This window comes from Periplaneta americana, chromosome 6, assembly GCF_040183065.1.
Source record: "Periplaneta americana isolate PAMFEO1 chromosome 6, P.americana_PAMFEO1_priV1, whole genome shotgun sequence".
In the NCBI taxonomy this organism is placed as follows: Eukaryota; Metazoa; Arthropoda; class Insecta; order Blattodea; family Blattidae; genus Periplaneta; species Periplaneta americana.
The window spans coordinates 181,384,273-181,411,232 of NC_091122.1; the positions used below are offsets into that span (position 1 = coordinate 181,384,273).

Consider the following 26,960-nt stretch of genomic DNA (forward strand, 5'->3'; position numbering starts at 1 on the left):
ATTAGAGTCTGGCTGGGTGGAAATAAATAAATAAATAAATTAAATAAATAAATTATTATTATTACCATACAATGTTTTTTCTTCGATAGCCTCAAATCATTACTTCAAGCACTGCTAACAGTGTAATACTCGCCTTACTCGTTACAAGAAATGTCGACTAGCAGTGGTCTGAAGACGGCACTCCTATAATAAACACACGCTAAATCACGAAAGCAAATAATTATGTCTCAGTCACCTTGGGTATTTACAACGATTGCTGTTTACCTTATCAATTACTCAACCAAGTTCTACTTCGAAGCAACGCAGCGAGAGGAAGACGTGGTTATGATTTGGAAATGCGGAAAAGTGCAGCGATAAGGAACAGCTACACTTCCTCGTTCTGAGTGAATAACATTGATCCATGTAGGGAGTAGGGAGCGACAGTTTCCTTGATGTGACGTAGTTTTGATTAAAAGCAACGAATAATAACCTGGCAAATGATTTCAATACCACCAAACTGGGTTCCAAATACACTGTGCCCCAAAAATCATGGTGGGGTTTCGGAGGATTATATGTTTTTAATCAATAGACGTAGAAACGTTGGGAAAAGAGTTGGCAACCCTACTCCATTATCTCCTGCTCTAGTTGCCTCATAAGTGGTGCCATGTTGGTTCAGACCTGTCTTCGGACAGCTGACTAAACAACAACAGGTGGAAATGTAATATTGGTGCCATACGAAAATAAAACTCTCAAAGTTTTTCGTCTGTAAGTTTGAGGCACTGAAGGAAACAGAAAACGGTAACAATCGAACAAATGCAATAATTTTCACTGTTACAATTAATTATGGCTGTTAAAAAAAGTGCAATGTGTTTTGTGGCTGGCAAAATTAGAATCTGTTGTTGTGTTGTCACATTTTCGTTGTAAAAATTATCCCTTCTTACAATCATTTTATACCAATATCAGTACATTGGGGGGGGCAAGGGCTAATTGGGATTTCCCGGCTTCTGATCGGGTCAAAAACCCTGGTAGAACTGATATTTAACACTTGCGGTGAATTTCGGTGAAGTCCGGAGGGCCAAATTAGTCAAATCCACTCTCCTCATCTTCTCGCTGGGACACCATGGGATCTTTTATGATGCGAAAGAGAGAGTGGTGTGCAGAAAGAAATGGGAAGCTACCGCATTTGTCTTTTCCAAGAAAAACTGCTGGTTGGGTCACTAGCAGAGAAGTAACTTTCGAGTCATTATTAATGAAAGTTTATTGGCAATAGCACAATATTATTGAATTAAGATTTAACTTTTGTGAGTCATCATTACTTATTCTTCAGCAACATTTAATAGCCATGTAGGCTCGTGAATTTTAATATTTGACATGATTATGTTTTAATAAATTGTATGATCAATATTTGTCACTATGCTGAATACTTACATATACTATCAATAAAATTATTATTATTTTCAAACATGAGGCCAGATTATTTTAATTGATTTTAGATTGATATTGTAAACACTTCCTACCTGAAGATGCCCCATGAGGGCGAAAACGTTTGTATGATGACACAATACGCTGTAAATATATAAAACATTGAATTAATTTGTTTTATATTATATAATGTCAAGCCATAAGATTGAATAAAAAGATTTAAATTTATTGCTACATAGCATTAATAAGGGCTTACCTGACCATTACAAAATGAATTGTAAATTGGATTAATTAGGTTAACTTATCTGTTTAAAAATACTTCAGGTTAATTGAACCCTACATTATATCCATGTTATTATTCTGAACTTGTTTCATAACAAAATTTTTTGTCTCATATTACCTTTTAACTGTTAAAATTCTCCATGAAGATCAACTGTATAATCTGCGTCATATTTCTTTGATGAGTGAATTTGCTCTAGAAGTGTTGGCCTTTCCTTCAGGAAACTATAGAAGTCCATGCAAGACACATTTTTGAAATGACATTTTGTGATTAACACGGCCTTTATTGAATTCATTACGGTGGCATGTGATGGAAGCAACATAGAATTAGAGTTTTATGTGATTATTAAATACGATTTATTAAAAGAAAAAGAAACATTTCAATAATAATTTATAGAAACGGGACGCCATTTAAAAAAAGGGACATTTGGCGTCCCGAGCATACTTTTATCGGGACAGGGGACATGAGGCTGAAAAAAAGGGACAATCCCGTTAAGAACGGGACGTCTCATCACCCTAGGCAAAGAGCCACTTTTACTTTTTCAATATGCCAAATGAATAAAAACATGCAATTGCGGTCTACTGATAACACTCACAGTCTCTCACCTACACACAGGGACGTCGCTAGGGGGGTGCGAAAGGGTGCGCAAGCACCCCATAAAAAATCGGAGCACCCCTTTCCGCACCCCAAAGGGCAATTTATTAAAAAAAAAAATACTAGGCATAAGTTATTTTGAAGAACAAAAACAAACAAATAATTTCTTGGATTTGAAAAAACTACGTCCGTTAGTGTATCGTTATGGATGTGATGAACAATAAATTATTGTCAATAATAGTAATAATAATAATAATAATAATAATAATAATAATAATAATAATAAAATGTGAAGCACAGGAACGCCATTTCATAATTTCAATTAAGAAACACGCCAAACGAATTATCTTTGCACCAAAAAGTGGATGCTCCCTGGACCAAAAATACACAAATTCAATCTTCTAAAACGATTTTTTTGTTTGAATACTTTCGTTTTATAGTTTACTTCAGCGATTTTAAAAAGGTAAGAAGTGGCGTTCCCACAATTACCCACATTTTTACAGCTCGCACCTCATTTTTGAATCTCGCACCCCATCCGCACCCCCCCCCCCCTTGCTCTGATCCTGGCGACGTCACTGCCTACACATGCATATTTTCTCAATAATTACTTCATCACAAGCACTCACAATCAGACTCAAACAGAAGTTTATACGAACATAAAATAAGAAATCTCACTCTCATAAGCTCGCACACATTTTCAAAAACTCTCAGTGGACTCAAGTCGTGGCACTCACTTCCAGATAAATTCACCAGCAAGTACACTCACGAAGTACCCAAGTGACAAGCGCGATGAAAAATATCCCACTATTTGCAGTCCCTGGCAACAATCCTTTATGCATACGTACATAATCAAAACAAACCCAAGAACCAACAGACGTACTCACAACACACCTTGCTTCTCACGGACTGTGTTATCTCTGTCACAAGAGCATTCCTTCAGCTGGTCCTGAATCCGGCTACTGGGGCGAAGTGTTTGTGTGTACACATTCTTGTGTTATCGTGACTACTGACCTTAAAACATCACGAGCGGCGATAAGCCGCATACGAAGATCTGCTCGAGTCAGCCAGGCACTGGCCCGCCAGCGGGGAACATGTGGTCTGCTGCCTATCAGCAGGAAGGCTGGTGCTGCTGATACTGCACAGACCTCCAGTCAGGGGCGGCTTTCGAAGAGGGGCTGCGGAGCTGCAGCACCCCCAGACATTTGTGGCTCTTGTCTCGTTTTATGTTGTGAAATACATTTATTATACAGTCTCTATTTAGCGGCTCGAATTTTTTAAAAAAATTCGCTCTCAATGACATGCACGCAATCGTTAGTGAAGTCACTTCCTCCCCTGGTGCTGCTAGAGCGAAACCAGAGACAAGGACTATGGGTGAAGCCACTTCCACCCCTGGAGCTGCCAGTCTCGTCTCGGATGCTCTGCGCGTTAGTTTTACCCCTCCCCCTGCTATCCCTGACCATGAATCCAGCGTTTCCAGGAGCTGCAAAATTTGCAGCAGTTTGTCAGTAGCGCGCAGTTTTAAATACATTTTCTTTAATGTTGTGAGTATAACAAGTGCGACAATGTTTAATTCTGTACAATATTTACAGTCTATTCAGTTCAGTACCTTAACAATTCAGGAGAAATGTGGAATTAAGTGCCCATCAGTTGAATGTCGTAATGGAAAGAGCCGCTAAACAAACTAGCCTACAAAGCTCGCATATTTTTTGCTAATTTATCCAGTATCCCTGCTTTCTTCTCTCGATCTGTATTAGATTAATGTGTTTCAAAGACAATTCCAACAGCTGGGGCAACAAGATGGATTTAAAATAAGAACAGTAAATGTTGTACATGAGAAGAAGGAGCCATTGCTAGAATGTTTTCAAACCATAATGAAATCTGAAACATCTAACATCACAATAAATAAGGCAAGCGCCCTGGTGCGTACTCTTGAATATCCTGAATTCAATTTCTGGCTCAGTTATTTTTTCATTTATTGATGTATCATGTAGATATATTATACAACCAACTACAACATCGCCAGTTAGATATTTCTAAGGCTCAAATCTGCATATAAAAAATTAAATTATGGTTTATTTAACGACTTTCGCAACTGCAGAGGTTATATCAGCGTCGCCTGTGTGCCGAAATTTTGTCCGCAGGATTCTTTTAAATGCCAGTAAATCTACTGACATGAGCCTGTCTCATTTAAACACAACAGATAAGGCGCATGGAACTAAACTTTAAATAAAGTAAGTTGTGAGATCCACATTACATGGTTGTAAATGTATGTATTTATTTATTTACACTGCAAGTGGGCAAGCACCCGGTGGCAGTGGTATATACAATATTAACAATACACAATAAAATGATAACCAATACACATTAAAATTTACAATACACAATACAATTTTACAACACACATACAATTTTACACACAATACAATAATAATACACAATACAATTTAACACAATAATAATAAAACATAAAATAAAATACCTAATTTTACAAAACAACCTACATAATTATCTATAGGTCCTACATAAGTTTCATTAGTCTTTCACTTTACTCTCATCTCATTCCCTGTAGTGGCACTATGACGCATTTCACTGACACTTTAGCACACATTTCACTGACACTCTGTAACTCATTTCACTGACACTATAGAACACATTTCATTGACGCTATAAAGTATCACTGATCGGAACTGTTCACTGCACTGTAAAACCATAACTTCACTGACTCACCTCGCTTCACTGATACAACAGTTCAAATAAGTCAAATAATTACACCCTTATGCATACTGTACTTATAAACAGAACTACATTTAAACTAAACATTTCTAGTCTAAGGCCCTCTTACTCGCTAGTTTTAAATAATTTACAATTCAAACCAAGGAAGTAAACTCGTCAGCCTAGATAAATACATGTCACCTTAAAAAAATTAAATGTTGAATGTCACCTTAATTTTAATTTTCACTTTATATACAACTTTTTAAATTATTCTTGAATCTCCTTAAGGAAGGACAGCCCTCAAAGACCGCTGCAGGTAGGTCATTCCAATCATTTATGGTTCTATTTAAAAATGAGAATTTACCTACATCCGTTTTCTGTTTCCTACATTTGGTTTTAAAATCATGATCGTTCCTACCATAGTACGTTGGCTTTTCTAACCGAGCCGTTATGTCTACCCATGCTTTCTGACCTAGATGTGCTCTATACAATGATGTTATTCTAGTTTTCCTACGTCTGTTTTCCAAAGTTTCCCATTTAAGTTCTTTTATCGTATCGCTTCCATCTTCTCTTTTACCTTTAACAAATTTCGCTGCCCTAAAAACAAATTTCGCTGCCCTAAAAAAGAAAACAGAAATGTTGACATCAAATATATATAAAAAATAATATAAAAAATAAAGTAAGTTGCTTGGTTTATTTTTGAATGCAACCCCCTTAATTCAATACCCACGAGCCGCCACTGCCTCCAGTTAGGATTTTACACGACAAATGTCTTTGTTTCTTCCAATGCTGACGCTTCTTGTTTTGTCATCATCATCATCATCATCATCATCATCATCATCGGTCAATTTTTATTACTCTACTGCCACTTCCAACGGACTCCTAAAGAGTATTCACACGTCTATCACTGGGATTGTGGCGCTGGAAATCAATTTAGAACACTTTTATCTCAGCCACGACACATTTCAATTTTTATTGTACAATATAAATGCAATTATCACTACAATGACACAATAATTCTTGCAGATAACACAGAAACAACTTCGGAAACGTTATTAACAGAATAGCAGTTTCACTTCACTTCCAATAGACGACTCTTGAGTTCCAGCAGAGGCGTAGCAGGGATGCCAATATTGGCAAATGAAATGAAACTGTGAGGAATGTTACAACAGGTGTGCTAAACGCTAGGAATGTTACAATAGCTGTGTAGCACGTTAGGTTAGGTTACGTTAGGTTTTGTTATGTGTGTAAGATAATATGAATGGTTACCACAGTTGGCGACACTGCAATCATTCTCCTACTCCACCTCAAATAACGTCACAACGACGGAATATGGCCGCCTTCTTCCTTCAAGTACGACGATTTTCCTATATAAGTAAGGAACCTATTTAGGGGGGTTGGGTGGCACCATAGCTCTCCCAGTGATCACGTCGAGTTTCTACTACTCCACACTACAAGACTAAGGTATTTTCAGTGTTTGTTTTTAATTTCCTACACTGGCAATACTTGCTCACCTACTGGATTTTAAGGAACCCGAAGGTTCATTGCCGCCCTCACATAAGCCCGCCATTAGTCCCTATCCTGAGCAAAGATTAATCCATTCTCTATCATCATATCCCACCTCACTCAAATCCATTTTAATATTATCTTCCCATCTACGTCTCGGCCTCCCCAAAGGTCTTTTTCCCTCCGGCCTCCCAACTAACACTCTATATGCATTTCTGGATTCGCTCATACGTGCTACATGCCCTGCCCGTCTCAAACCTCTGGATTTAATGTTCCTAATTATGTCAGGTGAAGAATACAATGCGTGCAGTTCTGTGTTGTGTAACTCTCCATTCTCCTGTTAACTTCATCCCTCTTAGCCCCAAATAATTTCCTAAGAACCTTAGTCTCAAACACCCTTAATCTCTGTTCCTCTCTCAAAGTGAGAGTCCAAGTTTCACAACCATAAAGAACAACCGGTAATATAACTGTTTTATAAACTCTACGTTTCAGATTTTTTGACAGCAGACTAGATGATAAAAGCTTCTCAACCGAATAATAACAGGCATTTCCCATATTTATTCTGCGTTTAATTTCCTCCCGAGTGTCATTTATATTTGTTACTGTTGCTCCAAGGTATTTGATTTTTTCCACCTCATCGAAGGAAAAATCTCCAATTTTTATAATACTGGCAGTACAGTAATAAAAATTCACCTCATCATCATCATCATCATCATCATCGATGTAGAGGTTTTACTCGAAATACACGTTTCCATTATCCTTGTTATCAATGAAACAAATGTGGATATGACTTGTACCTCTCTACTATGTGTTGAAGGAATTTTATTTGTAATCAGTAGACATACCTACCTAAAAGGCCAACGTTTTCAACCTCCTCAACTTGTGCAGCCAGGGGCGTCACCCCCCTACAAATTTGCCAGGGATCCCGATTTAGGCTGAATTCTCCCGATTTACCTGGTGGAATCCGAAATCCCGATTAAAGCCAGTCAATATTAGTAAAAATCCTGATTTTACAGATAGACCTATTAGAGCACATTTCAACAAATTAGCCTGCAGTGTCAATTCTCTAATATTTTGACTTATATATTGACTCAATCTGAAGTCTGATTAGTGTAATGTGAGGCACTCAGAATACAAGTGGTGCAAGTCCACAAAAACTGTAAGTGAGATACAAAATACAAGTTTGTAATCGGAAATATTATTTATAGTAACACTGTATATGATTGTGCACCGGAAAAAATATTTCAAAATATACGAATGACGTTACTTACCTCAATGCAAATGAAGCACATCATTCGCTAGTTGACTTTTGAACTTCAAGAAGGTTGTCAACAGAATGTCTGACAAACGAACACCACGATGATACGACAGACGTCATTTATTGTAGCTACAGGGAACGAATCACTTCAATCGTAGTACAGACAAATACTTTACTATAATAGTAAAGTACATCCACGTTTTTATAGTACCCGACCTGAGATACAAATGTTTATCTCATGACTGACCGATTTCTGCTCTTCGTCTTCGAAACGCACAACATGCTGCGATTTAGCCAATAAGAACGTAAACTCAACCAATCAGAGGTTTGCTATGCAGTAATAATTACGAGAGCCATTCATGGGCTTCACGTGTAGTGCAGTGGTGTGGTGTTGGCAGTTCTTGTTAGTGTCATTAGTGGTGAATTATGTTTTGAATTTCGCTTTATTAGAAAGATCAACAACATGCCACACAAATACGGAGAATGATACAGCGGATGTCGTAAAGGCACTAGAACAGTGTAAATCAGACGTCTCCAAAAGCGTACTCGAGAGTAAGCCCCTGAACGGAACCGAAGCCAGTACGTAATGAGCGCTCTCCGCCTCACCCATCTCCACGTGTACTGTACTCAATGTTCATGCGTAAACGAAGAGCAGTGGCGGACTGCCATTATCATTGTGTTTGTCGGTGTGTTCCACCTTTTCACAATGTCTTCTATTCATGGACGTAGTACATTCAAGGATGAATAGGAAGAGAATTTTTTTTTTGAGTTAGTGGGGAGAGTGTGAAATGCTTAATTTGTTCGAAAATTCTTAAGGGTGTGTTAAAATTCAACATGCGACGACAGTACTCTACTCTTCACAAAGAATATCATACCATTACAGGCATGTTGGACATGTGAAAATAATTTATTTGGGGCTCTCTGTATGATGTTGGTTATACATAATAATCAGGACATTACAATACGTTTACACTCAGTTCCGCATGACAAACATATAGTTTTTCTTTTAATTTTAGGTGAAATGCGTAGGCCTACAAATATTTTGATAAACACAAAATAAGAAAATACAAACACAAATCACACACGTGTCCTCAGTCTTAAACAAAAAAAAGCTTCTTGCTAGCTATGTTTTAGCTTGGAATATTGGAAAATCAATGAAGCCCTTTACATAAGCATCATTTGTAAAATCGTGCCTACAGGACGTTACTAAAATACTGTGTCCTGAACAAAAGTCAAAGTTTAAGAAAATTAAATTGTTTCCAATTACAGTTCAGAGAAGGAATTTCAAGATTGTAAATGTAATTGAATCTGAAGTCGAAACCACAATTAACCAGTTTGTAGCTTACTGAATTGCATTGGACGAAAGCACAGATAGAAATAACAAAGCTCACCTAGCCATTTTCATCCGAGGAGTTAATGAACGTTTTACTGTGTCTGAATGTCTTCTAGATGTAATTACAAAATACAACTGGAGAAGATCTTTTCCAGGCACTGAAAGGCACCATACAACAGAAGAGGTTGAATTTGCAATGGCTTGTGTCAATAGCAACAGACGGGGCTCCAGCTTCATAGTATGTCAAAATAATATACAAACGTATGATATTTCTTATTCTTTTGATGTTATTATTGTAAACATAAGCAGACCGTTGCCGCGATCCCCCACTGATCGCTTCCATCTGTTGAGGTACGAGTCTCTTCCCCTTCTCTAGCCTTACAGCACACTGTGTTCGGCGGGCAGCATCGAGAGCACGAATGACAATACGCTTTTTGGAGACCTCTGGTGTAAACTGTACAGCACTGATGTCTCGAGTTACAAATTAAAGATGGAAAGTCTGATTGTCCTGAAGAATCGATTCAGTCTTAATGATTCACTAAAGTTATTTCTTTACAGAAATGATCTATTCGTGTGTTACTAGGCCTATATTTGCTTCACGTTCACTTTTTGCTCACTAGATGACAGTATATTGCAGTTGACTGAGGGCCGTAAACATAAGTTCTCCGGGGGCCTCTAACAGAAAGAAAACACAATTCATTGAACAAATTTATTGGAACAGACACAGGCAATTGTTTAGCTATTTTTCAACATATTCCCCGCCGGAAATGAGATATTTGTCACATCATGGGATCGACAGAGACAACATTTCGACCCTCCCAAATACTAACATTGTAACTCAATTTTTTATGGTTTTGAGTTATGCTAGTTAATACGGTCTTAAATTGTTTCTTTTTCTTCCAGTACTATCATTGTAGCTCTAAACCTTCCCAATACTCACAGGCTTTTAAGGAACCCGGAGGTTCATTGCCGCCCTCACATAAGCCCGCCATTGGTCCCTATCTTGAGCCAGATTAATCCAGTCTCTATCATCATATCCCACCTCCCTCAAATCCATTTTAATATTATCTTCCCATCTACGTCTCGGCCTCCCTAAAGGTCTTTTTCCCTCCGGCCTCCCACCTAACACTCTATATGCATTTCTGGATTCGCCCACACGTGCTACATGCCCTGCCCATCTCAAACGTCTGGATTTAATGTTCCTGATTATGTCAGGTGAAGAATACAATGCGTGCAGTTCTGTGTTGTGTAACTTTCTCCATTCTCCTGTAACTTCATCCCTCTTAGCCCCAAATATTTTCCTAAGCATCTTATTCTCAAACACCCTTAACCTATATTCCTCTCTCAAAGTAAGAGTCCAAGTTTCACAACCATAAAGAACAACCGGTAATATAACTGTTTTATAAATTCTAACTTTCAGATTTTTTGACAGCAGACTGGATGATAAAAGTGTCTCAACCGAATAATAACAGGCATTTCCCATATTTATTCTGTGTTTAATTTCCTCCCGAGTATTATTTATATTTGTTACTGTTGCTCCAAGATATTTGAACTTCTCCACCTCTTCAAAAGATAAATTTCCAATTTTTATATTTCCATTTCGTACAATATTCCCGTCACGAGTCATAATCGTAAACCTTCCCAATCGTATGTAAAATCTTATTGTTACTATCTGTATGTACCTATTTACACAATCATTTTAAAACTTTATTTGCTTCTCCTGAAAAATGGAAGAAAGTGAGTTACAATGTTAATACTTGTGAGGGTCGATTTGTCGTAATATACGTAGCTAAATTTTCTATGAGATCTTCTATACAAGAATGAATGAAATTTCTTTTTGTCATGTGATTTCAACCAGAAATAAAACTTGCTTGTAAATACGTTGATTTAACTCTGGCTGTTATTATGTTAACATCTTGGCCTTGCAAATTACTATTCGGAATGTTTTAATGTTGGAAAATGTATCTGTAAGGTACACGTACCAAATAACGCCACCTTAACAGTTCAGTCACTTTTGCTCTGGAAATAAGTTATGTACAAACACGAAAATTATGAAATAGAAATTGTAATCTTATCTTTACAAAATAGCACAATGAAAATGGATATATTATATACCGAACAAGAATTAGAACGCAAATAGGAAAACTTTGTAAACTGGCGTTATTAGGAACAGGTTGTCCAATTAACGCCACCTATTTTCTAGTAACCTATACACTTATAATTGTTAATGAATTATTTTTCCTAAGCAACACAAATTGAACTAAGCGACTAAATTTGAGTTTATGTTAATAAAAGATACAAAATCACTCAATACTAATGAAAGATTCTTGATCTGAAACTGAAACACCAGATGGATTAGGAAAATATGTTTTCCAGTGACTCCTTACTTAAAAAAAGAGACAATATGACACAGTAGAAAGTTATTAAACACAAAAGCATTTACCTTAGCTTAATATGAATGTTTTCCAATAAGTAAAACAAAAAAAATAAGATATGTAAAATAAAACAAAAATGAAGAGTTCGATAAACAATTGAACCAGTATCATCACTGCACATTCTGAACATTTGTAAGTTGAAAGCTTAGTGATTTTCCTGATGTTTTCCCACTGATGCTGTACTGTCAGCCTTAGTACTAACATAACCTAAAATTTTGTCTGTAGACCTTCAACGCCACATGGTGTTAAAGCGCTACTGAGTACTTGATAACATGACATGCCTGTTTCTCTAACATTTTCAAATTTTATAGATAGAAAATACTTTCTATACATAGAAGAATGTTTAAGGATCACGAAAATATATAGTTTAATATAGTTATTATTTGCTCAAAATAAAATATTGCCTCTTTCCTTGATATACGAACAGCCATTCACTATCAACACGCAACAGGAAAATGATGGAATTTAATGTCACTCGTAAATGTCAGCGGACAGCTAGTAACTCATTTCATCACTAGATTGCAAGCGAATGCAGGCTACAGTAGTGCACTACCGAAAACTTGTGTCGTTAACAAATTTTAATAGGGTGGCGTTAAAGGTATACATGGCGTTATTTGGCTCAGGGACCTTAATAGTAGAATTATCGTTGTTTCGATTTCACAGGACTTCGTATTTTTCGAGTGGGGTTAAGTACTGATACGGTAGTGGGGAGAAGGTAGCAAATAAATGCCTTGCCCGAAAGTGGGTCCCGCCTTCAAACTGAAATAGAAGAAATAAGTTTCTTCATTGCTGCATTGCACAATATCCTGACGTAAATGCTCGAGTATGAAGAGCAGGAAGACAAATAAAGTGGAAAATTGTCATTCCTAAAACATTGATACTAGTTCCAGTACCATCCTGTGAGAAATCTACGATGTCTCTTTACACAGCTGTTCTATCGATTACCAGACATAAAGTCCAGGATTATAATGTCCATACGTCAAAATGTCCATGCAATAATGTCCACGTTGAAAATGTTCGTGTTAAATCATCCAGAGTCAAAATGTCCTTAGTTCTATAATGTCCACTGCACTCTGATGTCCAGTCATAATCTCCATCTTTATATATAATTTGAACTGGTAATGGAAATTACGGGGAAACGGCTGAACGGATTTTAATGAATGACCCCTCATTTTGAAGCTTGGAATCCAAAGTTTTTTCAGAAAAATAGTAGTTTTCAGTGAAATGTCAATTTTCCTACATAATTTTCCTATTTTCCATAATCCATCTGTCGTCAGTTTTGAGAACTAGCTAATTGCATTCAGGAGAAGCGAAGCGAGCATCAACTCGGCCGTGTTGCATTTCAGAATAAAACAAAACACACACTACAGTAAACAATATTACACGAAGGCCATGATCTGCAAGAATGCTGACATATTTAGAGCTCAAATTAAATTGGTTATTAAAAACTTTACTTACTAAAAATAATTTACGGGTTCAATTCTGTGGTGTGTAATTTTCTGAGTACGGCTGTGTATTGGATATTAAAAATTACAAAACTTGAGGTGGTTTGATGACATTATTACCATTAGAAATGAAATATTATTGTAGTTAATGCCATGATGTGACTATTTTTCATTAATTATACATATTAATGCTATACTGATGATATGAAAGTGAAACGGTTTGAGGTTATATAAGTAGATGTAGAGAATAACTTAAATTAGATTTTGATTTCTATATTTTACTGAGTGGCGGCTATATAGTATATATACAGTATATGTTACTGAAAGCTATAAAACTTACGTAAGATAATATTATTAAAAATCAAATATTTTATAGTTATTAATCAAGTGTGGTTTGGTCTTTTTCATATATTTAAGGCGATGTGGTGTAGATATTTATATGCGTGGTTCTCTTCAGTATTGGCTTTGTAGTCGGGATTCATCCTAGCAGCTGACTCCAATGAGCACGCCTGTCTCGGATGGAGCAGCAAACCGCTGTGATTGTAAGATGCGGATTGATTCAGAAGACATCGTGTCTCCAAGAAGATGATGTGTTTCTCTCCTGGTACAGGTTGCTCTTCAGAAATGTCGCTCGATTTAGTACTTGTTTTGAGTATGGGTGTTTCGTTTGCATTGAATTCCTTGATTACTACTAACCTCTTTCCGACAAAGAATCTACCCAAATCTTTAAAGTCTATGTCGCTAAATAACACAAGTATGAAGACAATCGGGAGTATCAGAACAAACGTAAGAGCTGCACGGCAGGTATAGAATGGCTTCCCATCAGTACCTGCAACAGAACACAATAAAATTACTTCGCATTTTAGCGTCTTAATCACAGTTGGTAACGCATCGTTACACTGCCATTAACATTACCATATTAAAATCTTTTGTGATTTTGTGACAGTTCATCTGTTGTCATGCCGACCTCTCCTCCACAGAGAATTTCCACAGCCTTGCCTGCATTTCTTCGCTAAATCAACATTTCTTCAACTCCAACATTATGAACAGTCTTTATCATTGGTGAAATTCCTGCATAATATGCCACATTATTGTACCAGAGCCGTAAAATGTTACCATGCCAACTAAAACGTCATGACTTCTATCATGGCGGCATAACTTGTACCGTAAAGTTAACACATGGAACGATTTGCCATACTATAATATATTTAATACGTAACTGTTGTCATAGCAACCTCTTTCTTCATAGAATGATATCAAATTACCCATTATTACAAATTTGATGTTATTTGTTTACTAATATTGTTTTATAATGCTGTCGTATAATAAATAAGGAACGAAACCAAATCTAGGAAGTTGGTACCAAAACTGTTAAGTTCTGTGAGCTTGGACTATATCTCTACCGAATGAAAAGTAATAGCGCAGCTCTCAATGTCAGTGAACCACAATAAGCATGTATAATCGGATGGTAACCAAACATATGCTCCAATCGTCCACGGCCTTAGAACAAAAAATTGTAAACGAATAATATAAAAAACAATAATTTGTAATTATAAACTACGTAACTCCCAGTCTAAAATAATTTACCCATACATATAAAATAACGTACAAAGTACACAATTATGATTATAGCCTCATTATGGTAAATAACAATGAACATTTTCATTTTAATATAAAGAAATAAACCATTTACGTGCAAAAAAAAAAGAATATTTGTATTCTGAAAATATTCGTTCTATGTCACAAGACGTTATTGAAGCAAATCTGAAATATGATACAGTATTTCTTACTATCATCAGGTGAACAACTACTTTGTGAATCTAATAGTGTTGAAAGATTTCAAAGTCCGAAAAATTAAAAAAATAACTGATTTAGTCACTGACATTTGCTACAAAGATGTTGCATAGTTAGGTTTTAGAATTTAGCGTTTATAGAAGACCTAGATCAGCGCTTTTCGACCCAATCACGAAAATTATTCTTCTACGAATATTTCAAATATATAATATTTATTCGTGAAAAATGCTTAGAAGACTAAGTGGCCAGTTCCAGGAGAATATCTCGCGGCCAGGTACGACTGATGTCAGGGCCCAGTACCGGCGGTAAACACTGCTTTATACAATCTCATTTTTTTATTTAACCAAAACCAAAAATTCTGACTTACGCCATTTTTACCGCGCACCATAGATATTATTTATTAATAGTAGCCTAATCTTATTAATTAATGTATTTATACATGGCTATCTAAGTAGGATTCCATGTAAAATTGGAGTATAATACAGAGCTCATATAAAAGACTTTTCCGGTTTCGAACACATGTAATTTACGTTCTATGAATCTGGGGTTCATGAAAATAGTACCAATGGAAAGAGAAACTCAAAAAGTTTAGTTCCTTACCTTAAAGAAGTTCAATGTTTCCCCCCTTGGTAACACGGCACACATCAAGCCTATAGTCAAGTTCCACGTAGGTACGCGGATTTTCCGACCCCCAGATTCTGAAGTTATGTCTGTTCACCTTACCAGAAAGATGAAACGTGGCTTCGTCAGAAAACACCACGGAACGAATAAATTCGTCAACGTTTTCAATTAAAGTCTGCATACTTATGCAGAAATTTCTTCGTAGCACTTTGTCCTCTGGTTTTAGGGCTTGCAGCAACTGTGGTCGGTACGGATGAAATCGCAACCGCTTACGAAGAATCTTGCCTTAAAATCAGTGTACCATTTACGGATTGTAGGCCCACTGGGTGGATCTGCACCAAACTTTGTTCGGTAATGCCGTTGCAGATTAATAACCGACTGGTTCACATGGAAATCAAGCTTTTCTGTCCTCTATAGCAGCCATTTCGCCTCAACAATGAACAAATTTGTATATATACGCTATTATGAGACAGTGTTACCAACTAGGAAAACATTGTTGCCACAACTAAACTTTTTGAGTTTCTCTTTCCATAGGTGCTATTTTCATGCACCTCAGATTCAAATTACATATTGTGTTCGAAACCGGAAAAGTATTTTGTAGGAGCCCTGTACATAATTAATATTATTAATTATTAACTACGTACAAATTTCAAATAAGACTCTGTAGTAACTTTCGTTTCAGGAATGTTGGCAGCTTCTTCAAAGCAAGCGATGCTGTCAACATAACAGAAAGCAACTGGCAGTTGTAGTATTTATCAGTACAAAATCGAAACAAAGTTGGAGAAAGAAAATTCAACCTGACGACTGGAAAATCACTATAATTCACTAACGTACGTAGTAACCGGGGGAAAATGGTTAGGTTTGACCCTTATAGTATACAGCAAGGAGACCCGGACGAATGGACGCGTAAGTTCTGACCACTCACCCGGCCATGTTGCCTCCTTCATGATCCTTACTCCTGCCCTTGTGCAGGCATAGTGTTTAGTACCTTGTTTTTAGTTTTACTGCCGTCCATTGTATCTCCGGATGTCACCCCTTTGCTCGAAGCTCATTAATCAGTACAAGTTGAACAGTGTTCGCCTTGACTTGAGTTATTGTTAGCCTACTGTTGCTTCAGCGCGTTATCATGAACCACTTTTCATTTTTTAATCTAATTATCTTCAATCATTTCAATGTACGTGGACTGATTGTTTTGTGTCCTGTTCAGCGTTGCCAACGCCATGCGCAGAAATTTTCCTAGCCTTTGCTTGTTTTCTCCCTAGAAAGGACTAAATTCCCCTAAAAACTGCAAAATTTATTATTAACGAAAATATAAATTATTGCAGTTGTGAAGGGTAATTACTAGACTTCGTTGAATTGCCACACGCAGCATGCAATCAGGTTGCCGATGCACGGTAGTATAGAGGAGATGGGCGACCTCCTGGTCTCGTAGCATAAGCAGTTCATGTTGAGAGTTGTGACCGGTCCAAATAGATAGAGCAGCTACAGCTAATGTATACCTATGTAAGCACTTGTTTTTGCATTACTGTAGTTGGAATAGTCAGAGCTTAACATTTGTTCAGTGCAGACAAGAATTCAATCAAACATACTACAATGAGAGTGTCGCTGTTCCAAATAATTGCCCCTGCAATACCCTTACCCCCGCAGCCAGTCTTGACCCGTTGGGGAACGTGGTTGGATTCTGTTCATTATTATGCAGAACATTACAGCAAAATAATGGAGGTAATTGATGCATTAGATAGCACAGACAGTTCCGCTGTTGCAGCTGTAAAATCATTGCCTTCTGAACAGCTATTGGAAGATATTCTGTTCATTGATTCTAATTTTAAAATCTTGTTCAAAAGCATCATCCTCTTAGAATCGTCTAAACTACAACTCTCAGAAGCCCTAAATATAGTGGATAAAGTATCACAAATCATTATCCAAAATAACAATTCATTAATTTCAGAAAAAGTGAAATGTAAGTTGAGAAACATTATTGCTAAAAATTCTGCCTATTCACAACTTCGTATTATAAATGATGTACTATCAGGTCGCGACAAGACATGTGAAGTTGGTATACCGGTACTAAAAAGTAGTGACTTTCCGTTCTTCAAATATGTACGTACGATATCGTATTACATCGTGTGATGTTGAACGTACATTTCCCAAAATAAAAACTGTTTAAGTGACCATCAGAGGACTTACTTTGCAGTCGCTCAAAATGTACGTAACTCTTCACTGCTATACACATATTCAAGGATGATGTGAGTATCTTACATTAAATTTTAAGAGTTAATATATGTCACTATAAAATAATTGTTTATTTACATGTTTAGACATTTCCTACTTCAATGATCATTCATTATATTTCTTGAATGCAGGATACAGGTTTTATTGTAACCGCAGTATACTGCTCAGTGTTTACATCAGAGGCATACTCCATCCGTCGCACGCCCCCTTCTCATACAGTCTATACCGCGTGCGCGGTAAACCTTGCGATTCTCGTGGCAATTCCACGAAGTCTAGTAATTACAATATTTAGTCAACAGTAGATTTATGTTTTGCACAAAAAAAAAAAAAAACACAGAAACTTTTCCAATAAACAGAATGCACTTGCTATCAGATTTATTTCATACCAGTTTTTTTGTGTAGGCTAAAACCCATAAAAAGATCCATTTCTATTATTTCCCTATTTTGCAATAGACCTGAAATTATTGTTGAACAGGCAAGTTAAATTCATATCTTTGTTTTCATATTGTTTAGGATGAGAAAACCGTCTCTACAGAAGCTGTAGAGTGTGGTAATATCAAAATATGCTCAACAAGGTTAACAAGAAGTGGGAATGCCATTGTAATGTTATTTTCTTTACCTGAGCATTCCTCCCAAAAGCTTCTCCATACATACATTTATCTGTATTAGGAATACTGGTATTGTGCAATAATCGCCATTTCCTGTCAATATCCTTTTCCTGCTTTTGTTTTATACAAGAAATAAATTCAGCTACTAGTTGGAATGAAACTTATCAAAATTCTAACAGTGGTATTAATATTATTAAAGAATGGCTGGATGCTCAATTACTTTCTTTGAACGTTTCTAAAACAAAATTAATACCATTTTCATTAACATCACATGGCCTTGAGCAACTAGAAATAAATAATAATATAAGTATAACTATACATGATTGTAACCTACCTACTTGCTCATGTAACGCTTTGAGTATATCCTCACAAGTTAAATATTTAGGCATTATTATTTACCAACATTTAAAATGGGACAAGCATATCTCCTTCCTGTGTAACAGATTGCGTAAAACAATTCACAAATTTTCCATTCTACGCTCTTATTTACCTGTTTATGTTCTGCGTACTGTGTACTTAGCTCTGTTTCAATCAATAATAATTCAGTATGGTATTTTAGGTTGGGGAGGAATGGCAAAATCGACTCTCCATCCTTTAAATCTGCTCCAAAAAAGAATTCTCAAAATTTGTCTATATAAATCTTTTGATTACCCAACAAAATTAATTTTTCAGGAATTTGGCGTATCAAATCTAGAACAAATTTATAAACAAAAATTGCTGATTTACTTCCATAAAAACCACAATAAATTTAAATTTGATCCTCATGAATACCAGACGAGACAAAACTACAGTTTCTTTCTAAATACTCCCAAATGCCACACAACTGCTGGATTAAAACACAGCAGAAATTTTGGACCCAAAATATATAATACATTAATTAGAGCTTACCCTGAGCTAAGTACACTTAACACACATAGATTTAAGAAACAAATCAGATTAATTATTTAATTGTTTAAGCTAATTGAGTTAAAATTGTTACTCTAATATTCATGTACTTCTGTATTTTCTATTTGTATATAGACCCTGTTATTACATGCTGTATGTATTTTACCATTTATTAATGTGATTGTGCTCAATGAACTCTCGTAATTTTGTGATATATTTTGTATAACTGATCTGAACTGCGCCCGAGCACGAGCTTCTGCTCTTTCGGGCTGCAATGCCTAATGTAGCTCAAGTGTATAGTATTAATAAATATTATTATTATTATTATTATTATTATTATTATTATTATTATTATTATTATTATTATTAATGAAGCAATTGACATACTTGTTTTGCCAAGAACAGAATGTAGAATAATTGAAGAGTCCACTGCAAGAATGATGGATGTCATTTGCAATACATTTTGCAGGAGAAGCAATTGAAAGTTTGAAATGCTTAGCGCTCAAAGCTTAACTGTGATTTTCCGATCATTACTGGACAATGACTATCAGTGTTAATCCCATATAACTCTCTATGTACATTCTACATGTCTTAAGCTATGCATTGACAGTCTTGGTTCATTTTCGACAAGAAAGTGACATCCATCATTCTTGCAGTGGACTCTTCAATTAGTACGCCAAGTTTTTCAAATCAACTTCATTAAAATGAAAATTTTTAGAAAATTTAGTGTACACTTTCAACCAGGAAACGAGTGTCATGAGCGAGAAGATTTCAAAACGCGATCCAAAAAACATTCCCTAGAATCAAGCCTAGTTCCCCTATTTCCATAAATCTAGGGAAATTTCCATAGGGTTGGCAACACTTGTCGTGTTCAAGAGAGAGCGCCGATGTCTCTCCTGTTACGGGTAGCAGTGGCGGACTGAGACGTAAGAGGGGGGAGACTTGTTGACGTAGTATATTTTATCTTTTCTATATCATTACTAGGAAAACATCTATACGCTTACAAATAATGAAGGTGGTACACACATCGCAGCGACATGCACAGTGATATATGGCGTACGGTCGAGCCAGAGAGGATTAAATTAAAGACTAGCTTCATGTTAATTAATTTTATGTAGACATTCTCCAACAATACATTCATTCTCAAGGCAAAACCACTGTGATGATCAGAGCTCGTATTCCTATGTAGATAAGTAGGCCTATATATTTTTTAGGTCTTCAAACTTTAATAAAAGTTCAGTTGTGTCATTAAGTTTCAGAATACGGAGTTGGATATCGCCTAAAATATATTTTTTTAGTATTCATCATTTGAATAATATACAAATATTAGTGGCTTGTGCAGCAACTGCTGCAAACTAAGTTCATTATACATTCAAATAAACATTTTTCAGATTTATTTTCAATGAAAAATACCGGATGTTGTGAAAGTTATTTGCTTCCATTATAATGAAACATACTCCCTCTGAGTACCAATGTCAGAACGATCAGTGAGTTAATCATGTAGGAGTAAAGCAATAACTATTTCAGGTCATTGTGGATTGTAGTGAAAGTTAAAAAAATGTCAGGTTTGCCATGCTTTCGAACAATAGACATAGCATCTTGGTATAGCTGCTGCATGTTTCGTGAACTACTTTGAAATGTAGAGGGTAAAATCATTTTATTCTGCTAAGAGATCTTGCTGAAATGATCGGGAGACTACAATACTACCTTAGGAACTGTTATTTTTGCGCTCTCTCGAGTCAATACTGAAGAGAATCACGCATATAAATATCTACACCACACCGCCGTTAAATATATGAAAAAGACCCAACCCCACTTGATTAATTAATAACTATAAAATATTTTATATTTAATAATATTATTATCTTACGTAAGCTTTGTAGTTTTCAGTAACATTTATACTATATAGCCGCCACTTAGTAAATTATAGAAATGAAGATATAACTTAAGATATTCTCTACATCCACTTATATAACCCGAAAACGTTTCACTTTCATGTCATCTATATAGGATTATTAATACGTAATATAATTAATGAAAAATAGTCGCATCATGGCATAATAATATTTCATTTCTAATGGTAATAATGTGATCAAACCACCTCAAGTTTTGTAGATTTTAATATCCAATGCACAGCTGTACTCAGAAAATTACACACTACGGAATCACACCTGTAAATTATTTTTAGTAAGCGTTGAAGGTTTTAATAACCATATGTCAGCAATCCTGCATTTCATGGCCTTCGTGTAATATTGTTTATTGTAGTGTGTGTTTTGTTTTATTCTGAATTCTCAAAACTGACGACAGATGGATTTTGGAAAATAGGAAAATGATATAGGAAAATTAACATTTCACTGAAAACTACTATTTTTCTGAAAAACTTTGGGTTCCAAGCTTCAAAATGAGGGGTCATTTATTAAAATCCGTTCAGCCGTTTTCCCGTAATTTCCATTACCAGTTTAAATTTTATATATATATATATATATATATATATATATATATATATAAATTACTGCATATTTTACGATATAATATGGAGATTAAATGAATATTTTGATTGTTTTTAGAGTTGAATCTCGCTATAGGCTTCTCCGTAATGTGGAAATGACGAAATATTATGCAATACCTTAAGTGAACCGTGTTCATCTATGCAGAGGCAAGCCCCACATGAAGGGGATTTCCCCCCACATCTAGACTATGTCCTGATTTCTCAACTCAGCAGCATTGTATCACACTTCTCCAGTGTTTTTTTCATTGGTTGGTTATTTAACTGCGCTGTATCAACTACTACGTTATTTAGCGTCGGTGAGAATGGCGATATTGAGATGGTATTTGGCAAGATGAGGCCGAGGATTCGCAAAAAATTACCTGACATTCGCTTTACGGTTGGGAAAAATATCGAAAAAACTCAACCAGGTAATCAGCCCAAGCCCAAGCGGGAAACGAACCCACGCCCTAGCGCAACTCCAGTTGGGCAGGCAATAGCCTCAGCCGACTGAGCTACACCGGTGGCTTCTCCATTGTTGCCATATTTTCTACATATTTAGAAGGAGATCTCTATTTTTTTTGTATATCTACTTTTGGCCAATTAAAAAAGTACGAAATCTAAAAGATCTTTGGAAGTCTCCCTCATTTTCTCCTTTTTAAAATGAAAATCTTTGTAATCTGTACAAGTGGCAATCGCCTTCATTTTTGCTGTCAAGCAGCCTTTCAGTAATTTGTCATCCTCTTTTCGTACTTTCTTTCTGGCATGCATAAGAAAAGATAACACCACTCAGGACTAGTAATGAGTTTAAACGATATTTTCAAGTAGGCCTATCCGTGCGACAGGTATGACTTCAAAGTCCATGTTTCACAACCATACAGAACAACCGGTAATATAACTTTTATAAATTCTAACTTTCAGATTTTTTATAACAGACGAGATAACAAAAGCTTCTCAACCGAGTAATAACAGGCATTTCTCATATTTATTCTGCGTTTAATTTCCTCCAGAGTGTCATTTATATTTGTTACTGTTGCTCTAAGTATGAACTTTTCCACTTCTTCGAAGGATAAATCTCCAATTTTTATATTTACATTTCGTACAATATTCTGGTCACGAGATATAATCATGCAGGCCTATTTTGTCTTTTCGGAATTCATTTTACAAATCTATCTCTTTACTTGCTTCAAGTAAAATTCCCGTGTTTTTCCTAAGTGATATCTCTATCCAATGCTTTTGCTTCAGTAAAGTCTCATTTTGCAAACCTGTTGATCAACAATTGGCTCTCTTCTGACAAAGGAAAAATTTTACAGTCTGTAGAAAAGAAACCAAATGACCTGGAAATGTACAAAAACTTGCCCAGACGTGTTCAAACATTTTTAACAAGAGACAGAACAGGTCACATTGTCACACAATTGTACCTACACCGATTTCACATTTCTGATAATCCTACTTGTCTGTGGTGTAATAATCAAGATGAAGATCTGGAACACATTCTTCTATATTGTCCATCCATAAACCACAAAAGAAGTAAATTAAAATCATCAGTACCAGTTGCAGAAGACACAGCCCTGCAGTATATATTGACTATACCCCAACTCTGGCTACTAGCAACAGGCATCTATAATGAACACCGATCAAAATACCCCTCATTTCTCGTGAAAAACGACAACTGAATAGACTACAGTGGACCATAGTGGACTTTATGTTGTCAGCAAACAGCCTCCCTAAAGGTCTTTTTCCCTCCGGCCTCCCAACTAACACTCTATATGCATTTCTCGATTCGCCCATACGTGCTACATGCCCTGCCCATCTCAAACGTCTGGATTTAATGTTCCTAATTATGTCAGGTGAAGAATACAATGCGTGCAGTTCTGTGTTGTGTAACTTTCTCCATTCTCCTGTAACTTCATCCCTCTTAGCCCCAAATATTTTCCTAAGCACCTTATTCTCAAACACCCTTAACCTAATGTTCCTCTCTCAAAGTGAGAGTCCAAGTTTCACAACCATAAAGAACAACCGGTAATATAACTGTTTTATAAATTCTAACTTTCAGATTTTTTGACAGCAGACTGGATGATAAAAGTTTCTCAACCGAATAATAATAGGCATTTCCCATATTTATTCTGTGTTTAATTTCTTCCCGAGTATCATTTATATTTGTTACTGTTGCTCCCAGATATTTGAATTTCTCCACTTCTTCAAAAGATAAATTTCCAATTTTTATATTTCCATTTCGTACAATATTCTCGTCACGAGACATAATCATATACTTTGCCTTTTCGGGATTTACTTCCAAACCTATCGCTTTACTCGCTTCAAGTAAAATTTCTGTTTTTTTCCCCTAATCGTTTGTGGATTTTCTCCTAGCATATTCACGTCATCCGCATAGACAAGCAGCTGATGTAACCCGTTCAATGGTAATAAACCAATTTCATCTATACTAAAAATTAAAATGCATAATTTTTACTGTTCCAATATAAATTGCAATTGTTCAGTTATTAATGAAGTTAATGAGGTTAATAATTATCGATAATAATTTAAAATGGAATAATCATATGCATTATATTTCTAACAAATTACATAAAACATTATATTACTTTGTTGTTCTAAGAAATATTTTGTCAATTAACTGTTTATATACAATTTATTTAGCATTACTTCAATCTATATTTATGTATGGTATTATAGTTTCGGATGGAAATTATAACCCAACCTTTATCCGTTAATTTTACTACAGAAAAAAGTATTAAAAATTTGTTTAAAAAAAGCAGAAAGATTACGCAACTGAACCGTTGTTTAAACATTTCAAAGTTTTCAACATTAAACAAATTTATGATTTTATTTTATTAAAGTATTTTCACAGAAATGTTAACAACTTTCAAAGGTATATACATAAATATAGAACTAAAAATATGAATTCCCTGCGTTAATCTGAACCTAAATATAAAACCAATGCAACTTTTTTTTATCATAGCATGAGTCAAGGTCCTAGATTATTAAACAAATTTTATTGTAATATTATTTTAACCAATAATCCTCTCCGAATTAATAAAAAAAATTGTATTAGATTTATAGTCTGGGTTTAAAGATATTTAACACTTTTTAATCTCTAATTTATTCACTCTCAATTTTATTTTGTTTGTATTGGAATCCCCTCCTGAGCACGAATCTTGCCCATTGAAAAGTGGACAAGTTTATATTATTTTATATTAACTTGTATTCATTAGTAATTTACTAGCACTATAAATAAATAAATGGATGGATGGGTAGGTAGATAGATAGGTAGGTAGGTAGATAGGTAGATAGATAGGTAGGTAGGTAGATAGATAGATGGATGGATGGGTGGGTGGGTAGGTAAGTGGATGGATGGATGGATGGATGGATGGATTGATAGATAGATAGATAGATAGATAGATAGATAGATAGATAGATAGACAGACAGACAGACAGACAGACAGACAGACAGACAGACAGACAGACAGACAGACAGACAGACAGACAGACAGACAGACAGACAGACAGACAGACAGACAGATAGATTTGTCTCTACATTTTAATAAATAATAAAAATCCAAATGCGACGTATGGATCCGTTCCGGTAAGTGGACGCCTACCTTAAAGAAAAGGTTCTATCACGTATGTTACAAGATTTGTTAGCTCACTTCGCACCTTATTAACAAAAAGTCTCTGCCTCAAGCAAAAAAAAAGATTCATTCTCATAGTGTTCATATGAAAGCTATGCAAATCTCATGGCATCCAATTAGTTCACAAAAACAAACTCGGTAGGTATTTTGTCACATATGTTACAGATAAGTTAGTGTCCTTCATTTTTCCAGTTTCAAAACAACTGTGAAATTTGTAAGTCAAAATATTCACTTGAACTGAAAGCTTAATTAATCCAAACTACTGCGAATAAATTTCAGAAATAATATAGTATTGAGTAAAAAGTTCCTTGGTCCTAGAGCTCTGCTATTAACAGTGCAGGCTCTCAAAATATTTCTTCAACAATAGCTCCTTGAAAAATATACATTAACAGCTGATCTCTCAATGAGTAAGTGCTGCAAACTTAGCGAAACAAAACAATACCTATTACCCAGCCAAGACCAGTTAGATTCAATGCCAATAAAACTTGTAAAATATAATTATTTCTTTTGAAAATAAAACATTAAAATATTTAAATGTAGAGTTTTACACTAATAATAAACAAATACAGGGTCATCATTTTATTTTTACTAACTTTTTAATATTAACCTGGCTGTACCTCTGGATCAACGCCGTTTGCTACCCCTTCCACGACTGGAGTTCGATGATACTGGCGTAGAATACAACAAATCACTTTACTGGGTATAGGAGGGAAGAAAAGTAGTCCATCCATTTACGTAAACTAGGAAATATCGCGCTTTTGAGTTTGATAATTTTCATTAGGTTTTTGTTTAATCAATATACGGTACAGTATTAACAATGAGTGTTTTTACTCACGAACTGAGCTGTCCATGTGGACGTAGTCATTATGCAGTGTATATTATACTGTCTACAACACATTAGCGTAGAATATAGAGAATGAAGTTAAATTGAAAAATAATCATAATATGGATATTTAAACAGATTTTTAAAATGGGGCCGTTCATTTCGATACAGGCTTCAGTTCTTTTGTGCATATTATATCACTATAGACTATTGTACCTAATCCCAATTACCAGTTTCGTCCTTCGTACTAGTAACTCATGTTGAAATAATTCTGTACCTACTCTATAAAAGAGATCTTACGTACTATAAATTCAATCTTCACGTCTGCCCGATCCGAAAAGATAAAATTACTCAGACATACTACCTGCTATCCGTCCAAATGGTTATGTCGTAGGATCGTAGAAAGGGAGGAAATCACGTGACAGTTAATTATTTAACGAGCCACTTTTATTTAAGCTATTTTAAACAGTTGTATAATATTACGTAGACGTCCAATTCCTAACAGAAATTAATGTTCTCAGAAAAGAGCTAAGACAACCCAGCCACTAGCTGGCGAATAAAAGCTGGTGGGGGAAACCGGGATACGACGTAGGCAAATGGACGACAGTACCTGTACGAAAATGATTCAATATTGAAAGCTCTTTCGTCACTGGTAAAACGCGAACCTATTTTTGGAACGTACTGTTTGCTATGACCGTAAGGCTACTGTGACTGTATATGCGGTCTTGGATCTGTGTGGAGGATGGTTGAACTTCATTAGTAGAAGGGGTGGGAGTGAAGTACATTAAAAAACTCAGGTACAATAAAAATTGAAGTAAAAATAAAATGATGTCCCTGTATTTCTGAAAAGAGACTTTTTCGTTGGAATTGCCAGTTTGCTCGGAATGCCTGTAGAGTAATT

General features: G+C 35.6%; 2 protein-coding genes and 1 long non-coding RNA gene across 13 annotated transcripts in view; 1 reads left to right on the forward strand and 2 right to left on the reverse strand.

The window, feature by feature from the left end:
• Positions 1 to 8,021, reverse strand: part of LOC138702100 (lactosylceramide 4-alpha-galactosyltransferase-like) — a 50,190-nt gene extending 42,169 nt beyond the window's left edge. Inside the window, exons 1-2 of one of the 10 annotated variants that reach the window (XM_069829661.1) lie at positions 7,765 to 8,021; positions 7,343 to 7,447 (exon numbers count right to left, since the gene is read on the reverse strand). The gene's annotated coding sequence lies outside the window, so the exon portion shown is untranslated. The other 9 variants (XM_069829664.1, XM_069829670.1, XM_069829660.1 and 6 more) reach the window with 9 other exon arrangements.
• The window catches only part of LOC138702103 (lactosylceramide 4-alpha-galactosyltransferase-like), a 209,972-nt gene that overhangs the window by 21,590 nt on the left and 161,422 nt on the right, over positions 1 to 26,960 (forward strand). The gene's annotated exons all lie outside the window — the stretch shown is intronic.
• On the reverse strand, positions 8,723 to 16,393 carry LOC138702095 (uncharacterized). The gene is made up of 3 exons (XR_011332787.1): positions 16,305 to 16,393; positions 13,305 to 13,793; positions 8,723 to 9,757 (listed from the first exon to the last, which is right to left on the reverse strand). It is a non-coding gene; the product is annotated as an uncharacterized lncRNA (long non-coding RNA).